Source organism: Microtus pennsylvanicus, chromosome 1 (genome assembly GCF_037038515.1).
Source record: "Microtus pennsylvanicus isolate mMicPen1 chromosome 1, mMicPen1.hap1, whole genome shotgun sequence".
Classification (NCBI taxonomy): domain Eukaryota; kingdom Metazoa; phylum Chordata; class Mammalia; order Rodentia; family Cricetidae; genus Microtus; species Microtus pennsylvanicus.
Window position 1 is genome coordinate 55,384,215 of NC_134579.1, and position 12,342 is coordinate 55,396,556.

Genomic DNA, 12,342 nt, shown 5'->3' on the forward strand with positions numbered 1-12,342 from the left:
TAACTGAAATGTTTTAAGTTCTTATATACTATGATTTTGGACTTCATTGTCCAAGTTGACAGGGTATATACTCAAGAGACACAGGTGTCTAATGGGTACCCAATATCTGTAGTGTGTCTTGGAGGTTTTAGGTCAGAAGGGCATAATGGTATCACTTGGGTCGTTTTTTTTTTTTTAAATCATGGCTTCAGAAAATCTGCAATGAGAATCATAGTAAATCTCTCTCTGTTGTGCAATTTTTGACCTTACATGAGATGAGAATTTTGCTGAATATCTTCTACTATATTTTAAAAATAACTAGAAAAATAAAAGCCAGTTTCTCTTATATATCAAGTTTGACTTGCAGCTTCTTTTAATCTAGTACCTGTGTACTGTGATTATAGTATATTTTCAGCATCTGGCATGTAACCTCTTTGTTTCATGAACAGATGGCCTTTTTCCTCTACTACTTCATGATACTATTCCTCATGGTTGCTATGGTTTCAAAAAAATCCAGATTCTAGAAGATTAAATATTTGCATGTAATATCCATTTTTTTTCCACTAAGAACTCTGTAAATCTTTGTATAATTAAAAAAAAATGTTTAACTGTGGAATAGAAGGATATTTCTTTTTGAACATTATTCACTTACTATAAAAACAAGGGACCATAAGAAAGATAGAAGCAGTGTACACTATGGAGAATATCACAAAATTGGGAAAAACCAGAAGGTGAGCAATACCATCACTCATAGTATAAACATGTATCAAAACAATACTTTCTCTTAGAAATGTATATGTTTTTACTTCTTAGGCAAAAAAAGCTATACCATTTTATTACTTTTGAATAATTTTTGAAAAAGCAAATATTTCTATTTTTTCTCCAAAATTTACATTTTTAGTGGGTATTTTATTATATCAAACTATATTTAAATCTAACTTTGAGAGCAAATGCATATTATTATGTGGTAAGTATTTAGAAACATTAGATTGTTGGATGCAATCTGTCCAATAATTTAACCAATTTTCCTAAGATAATGTCTAAGATTGCTTTGAATAACTATACATAGGTCTGCAATATATATATATTTTTTTTTGGATAGGCTCTGTTTGTTGACAGTGAGCAGGCACCGAGCAGCTCCTTTAAGAGAAGGCTTACTGACTCAGAATAGGAAACAGTTGCTTTCTGGTTCATCTTGCCAGCACAAATTCTGGTTCTTTCAGGAGGTCAAGCATTTAAATGGGGTCTGTGAGCAGCGTGTTACAAATACTTAATTGTGACACAGACCTGCTGTGACCCTGGATCTGGAGAGAAGAGAATGGCTCTCAGAGGCTGTGAACATGCCTTTGCCATTTTGGACTGGGTAGAGCAAGCAGGCTGGACCACAGTGTTTGTCTTAACCATGTAATCTTAGCATTTTAAAAAAAGTTTTTTGGTAAAAAATAATTACAGATATATATATATATATATATATATATATATATATATATATATATACACAATAAAGACAAATTCAGATATAGGAGACCTCTAAATGAATCACAGTGTTGGATAAATATATGTAGACTTGAGACAAAAAAAAAAGAATATAGACAGTCATACATTAAAAAAGTAAAGATAATAAAATAAATATTAAACTTGCAGAAAAAGTAATAGAGTAAAAAATAGGCCACATAAAGATGAAATATACACTGAGAGTCTAGATTATGTATATTATTGTGTTTTTTTTTCAATTTTTTGACTGTGAATGAGCTAAGTACAGAGAGAGTTCATTGTACAGGATGCTAAGCTAAACCAACATATATATTATAAGGTACCGTGATTTCAAAATTTGGGTCTAAGGGTATGTTGATTTGGAAAAGAGGTTCTGCTTCTGTTTCTACACAGAATGAAAACCTGTGAATATCTTCCAAATTAATGTGGTTTGAAGAAAAAAAGCCCCCTGAAACATGGCCCAAATGGTCCAACATCCATAATGGCTTCAGGACTGCTGGCTGAGATGGACCACATGCCAGATCTGATTAAAAGCACGCCCAGTTAGCAGGAAGTAGTCAAGACAACAATGCCCAAATTGTCTAAATGGTTGTTTATAACTGTTTATTTAGATTTAAAGGGATATATGCTATAAATGGATACTTTACATTGGAATGGATCTTAGTTTATTGATACAAATTTAGGGTCATTTTGTTATATGTTTATTTCTCCTCTTGATTAAGATATTGTGTTTGTGCAGCTCATTTAAAAATGTAATGGATAATTAAGAAATACAGGTTAATACATAGTCATCTATAATAGTCTACCTTGTAAGCATATTAGTTATGTTTTCTAGATGTACGGAGATATTTCAGATGAATAGTTATTCTTCGGACCTTTCAAAGACTAGAGAATATGGCATTTAAAATGTTTTAAAAATTTAGGCCTTTTCCTGACAGTGAGACATATCTGCTCCTGGCAGCACCAATCTACTTCAATAGGATGATTGGCATCAAAAAGGCTCCTTATGGAGTGTGTTAGCCATTTGGGCAAGAAACTGCTCTTGCCTGGATTGCTTGATGTTATGCTGTATGAACTGGACATGTGGGATTCACAGAGAAATGAAAGCTGAAGCTGAACTGCTTAACGGTTCCTGTTTCATGAAAGAGTCTGCCAGACATTCTGAAGGACACACAAGAAAGCGACTGATGGGCTCTGTCATTACAAGGTGGAACAGATCTTCAAATTTTCTGCTTCATGAAAAGGTCTACCAGATACTATGGTACCTGTAGGCTGAAGATGGGTGTCCCAAATACTGAAGTTCTTTGGGTGACTGTCCAGGCAGCAAAAAGGTTTTGTCAATTCTAGAGTTTTGAAAGCAAGTTGCTTACAATGCATTTCCTGCTTGCTTAGGTAACATTATATCCCTCTGGAGTCTTTGATGGGGTAAAAGAATAGATAGTTATAGTTTTCATTATTTATGATAAAAGACAGATTAGATATAAAACTTTAGATTCACAAAGATAGGATAGATGATAGAGTATTTTCTCTAATTTGCCAAATGTAAATGAACTAAATATTGCAACTGTTATTCTTGGTTGATAACTGTTTTGTTATATGTAATTTTACTATGTTAAAGTTAAAACGTTTCTTTTTATTTAGAAATAAAAGGGGAGATGATATGGGAAGTCCTTATGTATATGTGTTATTTTTATTGGTTAATGAATAAAGAAGCTGGTTTGGTCTGTGACAGGGCAGAGTAGAGCTAGGTGGGAAAACTAAACTGAATGCTGGGAGAAAGAAGGCACAGCCAAAGGAAAGCAAAGTAACCGCCAGAGGAGACAGACACTGGAACTTTTCTTGGTAAGCCACAGCTATGTGAAAATATGCAGATTAATATAAATGGGTTGATTTAGGATGTAAGAACTCGCTAGCAATATGCTTAAGTGATTGGCCAAGCAGTATTTTAAATAATATAGATTCTGTGTAATTATTTCAGGTCTGACTGGCCAGAAAATGAGCAAGCAACCTCCATTAACAGTTTGGCTCAGATGTGTTTGGTGTTTTAAAATGATTACAATGCATCTGGTATACTTTAAAGATCTTTATAGGTAATCAACATAATATCACTGTGTTTTAGGTATTATTTCAGAAAAGCAGAAAATGTTTTTAATCACACCAAATTAACAGCCAATATTCAAATATCAAGAGAAAAATCAAGAGATAAACAAGGCAAATTTACCAAATCAAAAATTTAAATTGCATAGGAGTCATTGAAATGAAAATATGGCAAAATAGGGAAAATTGTTCTACTTTTATCCTTATGTCTGATAAGGAATGGACAGCAGAGTAGAAATATGGAAATATGGAAATACAAGACAAGGCAAGTGATGCAATGCTGATGTAGATTGAGCCCTGTTTGTCCTAGCCCTGTTCTTGACTATTCTATAAGGAATGCCTTCTCCATCCACCTCCATGCTCAACAGCCAAGTATACAGCAGAGGTACTCTGTACTAAAGTTCTTTAAAACTTTTTTTATTTTTTTAAAGAACCTTATTTCAGAGTGTTTTTATTCAGTTTTGAGATTCTCTAGTATACTAAGCTAACTATAAACTCACTACATAGTCTAGGTTGTGCACCGGCCTTCAGTTAGCAGGAATCCTCCTGCCAATGCCTCTTAAGTGCTGGAAACACATATGTTACACTAGAGAATCTGTTACTTGGTAGCTATGTTGCACATGGTAAATTTGAGTTTTTCTCATGCCCAAAATTCACATTAGCTTGTGGGAAAGTTCAGGTCCTCACATATTTTCAAAAGAAGATACTTTGGGGTAGTATTATCTTAGTTCTGAATCTCTGTTTAAGAAAGACTATAAAAATCAAGTGTCTTCTTTAAAACACTTAGATTGTGTGCTATTTCTGCATTGTCCTAATGATCATTTAACTTGTTATCAAGCTAGTTACTTCCTTACTTACTTAGTTAGCTAGCTAGTTTCTTTGTTCATGTGGGTATATACAAAGGGGTGCACATCTCATAGCAATTGTGTGGAAGTTGGGAGAAGCTTTGTCTATTGTCTTCTTCCTGATGTAGACTCAGCTACCCTCTTAGGTCCTCAGATATGGATTCTAGGACCTGTAATTTCTGGGTCATCTAAGCAGCACATAATTATCTTTTCCTAAATCCACCCCTTCTTTCTTGCCTGAGTTTCTTCCTTTCTGTTTTCCTTTCTTCCTTCTTTTCTTTCTGCCGGCATGCCTTCCTGCCTTCCTGTCTTCCTGCCTTCCCTTCTTTTCTTCCTCTTTCTCTGTCTTTTTTAAATACTCAGATAACCAATGGAAATCACAATATGATTTCTCTTATTTTGGAAATAGTTACAAAAAGTGTTGTATAGACAAGTTTGTAAATACAACACTGTTTCATAGCCTCTAGAAAAAAAAAACACAGGCAACTTAACAACTACTAGGAGAAAGAACATTAGTCTATCCAAGGGCTGATTGCCTATATAGGGACTAGGGCTCAGGCTTGAAACCATAGTCATACCAACAATAAAAACTGACTCAATAAGTTGTCTTTGTATATATTTGTGCACACACATAAACACTATACATGCTATATGCATGTATGTAATAATGATAAATAAAGAAATATCAACTTGAGAAGAAGTGGGGTTTGAGGGAGATTTTTAGAGTGACTGGAAGAAGAAAAGGTATGAAAATAGTGGTACAATTATATTTCAATCAAAGTGTTAAAAATTAATAAAAAGGAAAAAGAACAAAAGAATTCATAAATATGTTAAAAATAATGAATATATTAATTAATAACATGGAAATGTGTATTTATCTTGTTCATTATTATTTTCTTTTAAAATTATCATTTGCTTTTTAGTGTCTGTATATTAACAATTCACGGGAATAATTTCATTTTGAAAAGTTTTAGTTTCATATATTATGTTCTTATCATGGGGTTCTTCTACCAACTCCTCCCAGATTCTCCTTAGCTTCCTACCTACTCAACGCCATACTTTTTCTTTCTCTTTTCGTTAGAAATCAAACAGGCAAATAAACAACTAATACAAAATACATATTTTTAAAGAATTAGAAAATACAACACACAAACATAAACTAAGCCCACAAAATCACAAAATTGGAAACATTAACACACAAACAAAAGAAAAGCAAGACAAAAAAATGTCCAGAAAAATCAACATTAAACAAAAGGTATATAAAAATACCCATGATTTGTTTTTTTTTTTTTTTTGTTGTTGTTGTTGTTAACTATATACTTCTGGGCATAAATCCTACACTTAAATATTTTTTTCAAAATTATTTTAAACAAAATATACCTGCATTTTAAAATTAATTAAATTGATAGATGCTTGTGGGAATATGGTTTGAAAATAAAGCCAACTATTATTTTATGCATGTATTTTTCTAGCTTATTCTTACATTGTATATGATTTGTTTGAGGTTGATACTCAATAAACCTAGGACAAAATTTACCACAGTCATTGAGAATACTTCTCTTTGCTACACATGAAGACCACTACAAAATACCACATCCAATCATTATGAAGAGTTGTAAAACAGAATCTCAGTGAATACAATACAAAGCATTCCCTTAGTTAGCACTCAGAGAACATTAGGAGAGGGGACACAAAGTGTGTAAGAGGCAAAAGATCAGGGAGTTTGCTGTGAGATTGTGCCTCCTATTAAGATCAGGAGCTATACCCATGAAATCTCACAAACATGACCTCCTATTTATGAACTGAACAAGGATGAAAACAGTGATGGTGACAAACTGAAAGAAAAAGCCTATGAGGCCTCAACCCTACACAATCAAGAGAAGCTAGGAGTGGAAAAGACAATCTTCTTCAGGGAAGAGCAAGCTTGTGCATTGCCGAAGAGTCAACCCTAACCACATACATACTAATATCAAATCTTTAATATCAAATTTCACAAGTTTCAAGAGTATTTAGGCATTTGGATAAAAGAATGAACTGAGAATTAATGAAGGAAATGACAAAATAGACTGAAGGATTAAAACAGAAAAAAAAAAAGTCAAAGTCTGAATAACACCTCTAAAAGTTATCTGAAGCCTGGAAACCGGGAAAGTGAAAATTAATCAAATGCCGTTTTCAGGTCAAGATTCCACTTATTGTTAGGAAAGAGCTCATTTCTCCTTCCAATTGCAGAGTCTCCCTGCTGCCATCTTTTATCACTTTAGTCTTACAAAGCAATGAGCTAACAATTGCCACAGCTGCTTCAGAGTGGCCCCTTTGCTGCCATTGGTCTTATTCATGGCTAATAGCTAGGCTGCTGATGAGTTCTCTGTTTCTTTCCATCGCTGTTATTAAAACAAGAATGGCTTGTTCAGCTTTCTAAGCTGGCCTTTACCCTCCTCACAAAGATTAAAGCCATTCACGGTGACCAGTTTTTCTCAGGAAGCTAGAAGTAGAGGGTGCTACTGTCAAACTGTCGGCCACATTTTCACTTGGTGGGCAGGCAAGAACGTTTTCTTTTTTCTGCCGTGTAACAAAGCAGTGGTTTTAAACCACTGATTGCCTCTTTGTACCATAAAGTGTTACCTGACCTGTGTTTTCAGCAGAAAACTTCCATCAGTTTGCATAATAACAACTTCCCTTCTTTTAACAGAGTGGTATAGAAACACTTAATGGCATTTGGACATTAATCTATGTTAAGCTCTGAAGAAATTCTTTTGGAATTGAAAATTACAGCCATATTAATTCCTTTCTCTTGTGCTTTGAACAATAAATGCCAAGTAGCTTTTTTTTTAAACTTCACTATTAACTGCTTTTTTGAAAGTGCTGCCATTAACCACATGCAAATTTCTTGCCTTGTAGGTGAGATGTGAGTATGAACACTGGGTGGTTGGCTCTGGTGAATAGAGTTAGAAAGTAGTAATTATAAGACTAACATACTGCAATCACGTTTGATTTGTGAAACTCCCTTAATACAAGATGAGCAAAACCTGAGCAGCAAATCCAGGCACCAACAATAGGACCTGGCCTTTTGTCCATAGTTTTCTCCAGGGAAGGGAAAGCAGGTGGGAAACCAGAAGTCTCTGAATGTGTAAGGTAAAAATACTAGTTAACAGCCTTACCAAGTCATTGCATGCAATTCAGACATTCTTTTTATCTCACATTAAAATGGATTTTCAGTTTAATAATATATTTTGAGAACATTGTGAGGCACTGAAGATGAATGACAAGGACTATGACCCTTTTTACAGCTCAGATAAAATTTTATCTCAGTCCTTATGAAAAAGTAATGATAATAAGTAAATAAATAAATATATTATATAATAATCAACCATATCTATGCTGGAAATTCAATGTTTCTGGATAAAACATAAGATATGATTATTATATATTATTTTAGAGTAATACTAACTTTAACTGAATATTAACTAATAGGAAAAATGACATAATTAACTAAATATTCTGAGTTATATTAATATCCCATCATTTATTTATAGCCCCCCCTCGAAAAACAAACAAAATAAATTATCAATTAAGGCAACAACTTAAAAGGAAAAAGTCAATGTGCCTAAAATGAAGCAGGTTGGTTTACTTCTGGAGAATGAAGACATGTATTTTTTGTTTTAGAAAATTCAAATAAAAATATATAACTGTGGGTAAATATTTCAACAAAACTCAAGCTTTGAGGATGGACACATACCAAACAGTCATTTCAAAGCAATAAAAAGAAATCTGAGCAGTTGGCCAAACCTAACACTGGATTCAAAGATATCACAAATTACTTAAAAATTAACATATAGATGTGGATGACATTTAGTGAGTTCCAAACAAGAAATTGCTATAAATAATATTTCAGCCACAGTCATGTATTTCTTTGTGAAAACAGAATGCCTACATATGCATATGTATGCATATGTTTTGATAGTATATATTCTTTTGGAACTATCATTTTTTTTTTCTGAGAATTCTTTCTATGCTAACCAAAGACATAAAGGTACAGTATATCACCACAGACTATTACAGTGATGAAGCAAAAATAAAGTCAAAACGTGTTTTTCTTTTATTCTTAAAGAGAGTCATCAGTTCATTCCCAATAATAAAAAATAAATAAAAATGAGGTTGATATTTTGATGAAGAAAATACTTTGAAGATACACTCATTACTCTCTATACATTAAACCTAGACTTCATTTGTGTTAGACCTTTTACTGACTAATGTCAGTTTTAGAAGCAAAAAGGCATAATCAAAATTGCAATATAAATTGTTCAGCATTGAATAAATGCCAACTGTGGTACTCAGACTTTAATACATTTATACAAATAATTACTTATATTTTTTAATACTTCTTTGTATACTAGACATATTTGTATTCACAATTCAGTTGAGAAATTTAAGACTTACAAATTTTAGATAAGTTTAATAAGATGGACATCAAGAAGAGCTCAAGACAAGGCACGAGGGTCAAAACACATATGTATAACTCTAAGCAAAAATGTTAGACAATAGACAATCTGAGCACACATACTGTAAGTATAGTTTTGAATTTGCAAGAATAAATATAACCACATTCAGCTTACATAAAAATAATAATTAAACACTTCATGCAATGACATATAACTTCACCACTGCAGAGAGGCAAATTTCAATGACTTAAATTGTGTTTGTTGTTGTTCACTAAAGGGGCTACTGGCCCTAAAAATATGCTGTGTCAGCATACTGGGACTTTTCTTCTGGTTGGCTACAAAAGTTAATCCAATTACTAATGAATAATTAATGTCAAGTGCCGGCAGCTTCTCAGCAGTTGAGTAAAAAGTTCAAGGCTCTTTCCATCTGGTCAACTATTAGAAAGTGGATTGAAGACAAAGGGTGCCACCTCTGGGTCACACAGAAGAAGGTGTAAGCACCGTGAATCTCCCAGCTGGCTTTCCACAGAATCATTGTGTTTTAACCAACCTTTTAAACAAGACCTTTTGTGCCTTAAACACGTGGGAATATGAAATATAGTGCAAGTAATTACTGCCACTGTATCTTCTGCAGTATGTAGTTACTACCTTATCTTTCCAACTGAAGAGTGATTCTAGTTGTAGGCAGAGGCTGTTTGTTCCTTTCCTGGCTGCCCAGAGCTGAAATAATCAGCCAGAAACTATACTAATTAAATCACTGCTTGGCCAATCACTTAAGCATATCTCTAGCTAGCTCTTAAGTCTTAAATAAACCCATTTTTTTTATTAATCTGTGTATCACTACAAGGTCATGGCTTACCAGGCAAAGTTCTGGCATCTGTCTCTTCTGGTGGCTACATGGCCTCTCACCGACTTTGTATACTTTCTCCCAGCATTCATTTTAGTTTTTCTGCCTAGCTCTGTTCTGCTCTTTCACAGGCCAAAGCAGCGTCTTTATTCATTAACCAATAAAAGCAACAAATATGCAGAAGGACTTTCCACACCATATAGTTATAGAACACATTCCTCTGAGATTTATCATAAGTACAGAAACAGTTATTTCCCACTTAGTATAGACTAATATAAGCATGTCATTGAATATGGAAGAAAATTTACTTTGATAGACTTTTACTCATTAATGTATTTTACACATCAAATTTTGCAAGCATTATCTAATTTTATCATTCTAAAGTTCAAAAAAATAATAACCACTTAAAGTGTTTTACTTTGGCGTAAGAATCTATGAATTCAGTTTGTAGAATAAAAAGATTCAAGGCTTTCTTTTACTTAATATAATATGAATTAAAACAGGTGTGCTTTTATTGCACAGGAAAACTCATATCACAAATGCTAGTGACTGTGATTTAGTGGGTTGATGTCAGTAAATACACACGGTGGAAAAAATATTATATTGAATTGTGTTAATGTTAAAATCCAGATATATTTTTCGACTTCCTTTCACTTTTACAAAAGTTCTATCTACACAGTTACAAGAAATGAAGAGTTATGAAAGATGTGGAAGGCAAAACAAATTAAAAATATTTATTAAATACTATGGAGAGTTATTTCATTTCAGTTTTTATAATAAAATATTCATTAATGAATGCCGGAAACTTTACATATAAGATTATCATTCTCATAATAATAAGTTGTATTTTTTGTCTCTATTTAAATGTGTAGGAGTTTATATAGGATTTCATAATTATAATATGTACAAGTATACTTATAGCAAATTCACATATTTCCCTGCCTACTGTCATTGTTATTATACATGATATATGTCCATGTATAATAAAATATGTCCATATAAAACTCTGTATGTTTCAGCAGGGCAGGGAACCCTGACTGCTCTTTGGACTGGAGAGGGAGGGGGAAAGGAGTGGGGGCAGGGGGAGAAGGGTGGGAGGAGGGGGAGAAGGGTGGGAGGAGGGGGAGGGAAATGGGAGGCTGGGAGGAGGTGGAAACTTGTTTTCTTTTTTCTCATTTTCTCAATAAAAAAAAAGATTTAAAAAAAACTCTGTATGTTTCATATGTGTTCATATGTATTTGTGTGTATAGATATATGTTAAAAGCTTCTGTATAGTGTGTACAGCAGCCAGAGGACAACCTTGGGTGTCATTTTCAGCATCAATCTCCTTTGAAGCATGATCTTTCAAAGGCCTGGCGTTCATTGATTTGATTAAACTACCTAGTCCATAAAATCCAGGTTTTTTCCTGTCTCTATCTCTAAGCCATCCTGGGTTTATAGGATGGTTTCACCAACCCTGGTATCTTAACATGTGTTCTGAGGATCCACCTAAATTCTCCATCTGTGTAAAAAATAAATTTACCATCAAAGCTATCCCTCAACCCCCTCTTATAATTTTTTGATGCATCAAAACACGCTGGGTTCTTCATCAACATTTAATCATAGCATGGAAGAAGTCAGCCTAGGACAAATATGTGAGAGATTCATGAGAAAGAAAACTTAAAATAATGAAGGTGAGTACAGCATAGGTTTGTACCTACTAGATCTCTGTGGAGCAGCCTTATGACAAAGGAGTTTGCTTTCCAAGCTTTCATTATGATACTTCCAAATCCCACCACACACACATCTCACTAAATATTTAATTGACATAATGTCAATTACAGGCAACAGAAAGAAAGGAACAAAGCTAGATGCAATTCTTTGATTGAGAAGTATCAGGTTTTTATAGACTCACAATTTTGTTTCATTTAAGTTTCTAAAGGAAGTTAAGTCAATTTTAACTTTTGATTCTACTTCTGTTAATAATATTCTCTGATCCTTCTCTGAGCTTACCTGTCCTATAATTACTTCTATTGCTGATACATCTGTTGCAACTAATCATATATGCCTAATATATATATATATGCATATTTATATGTGAAGGTTTTTATTTTCTAACACAAAATGTGTCATATGTTTGAGAAATTATTTATGTTATCATTAATTATTTTGTGTAGATTCTATAATAGAACAAGTCAAAGAAGCTAATTCATAACATTAAAAAGTATTTCTTTTTTCTGGAAGTTATAAGCATTCAGATAAATTGTTTTTAGAAACATGCCAGTATTAGGTGAATCTTAAAATTATCTTATTTTAAATTGCTATTATTTATAGTCTAAATTAATGCCCATTTATTGGGTTAATCAAGATTTTCATTGGTCTTTCTTTTTTCTTATGTTTAATTTTGCTTCTTCTTCCTTTCCCATTGTCAAAATTGTCCTTTTAACTGTTGTCATTTTTATCATGACAAATAGAGCTAATTTTGTATTCATCAACAGCTCATATTTAGCTCATACATTTCTGTTTTATTCTTGGACTTTTTTTCAGATTTTTATATTACTCTATTACATCACTCCTAGCCCTCCCCTTCAGTCTACTCATACAAGTCCTTGGTGCCTTCGCCATTCCCACCACCCCACTGCCTTCATGATTTTCTTTTCCC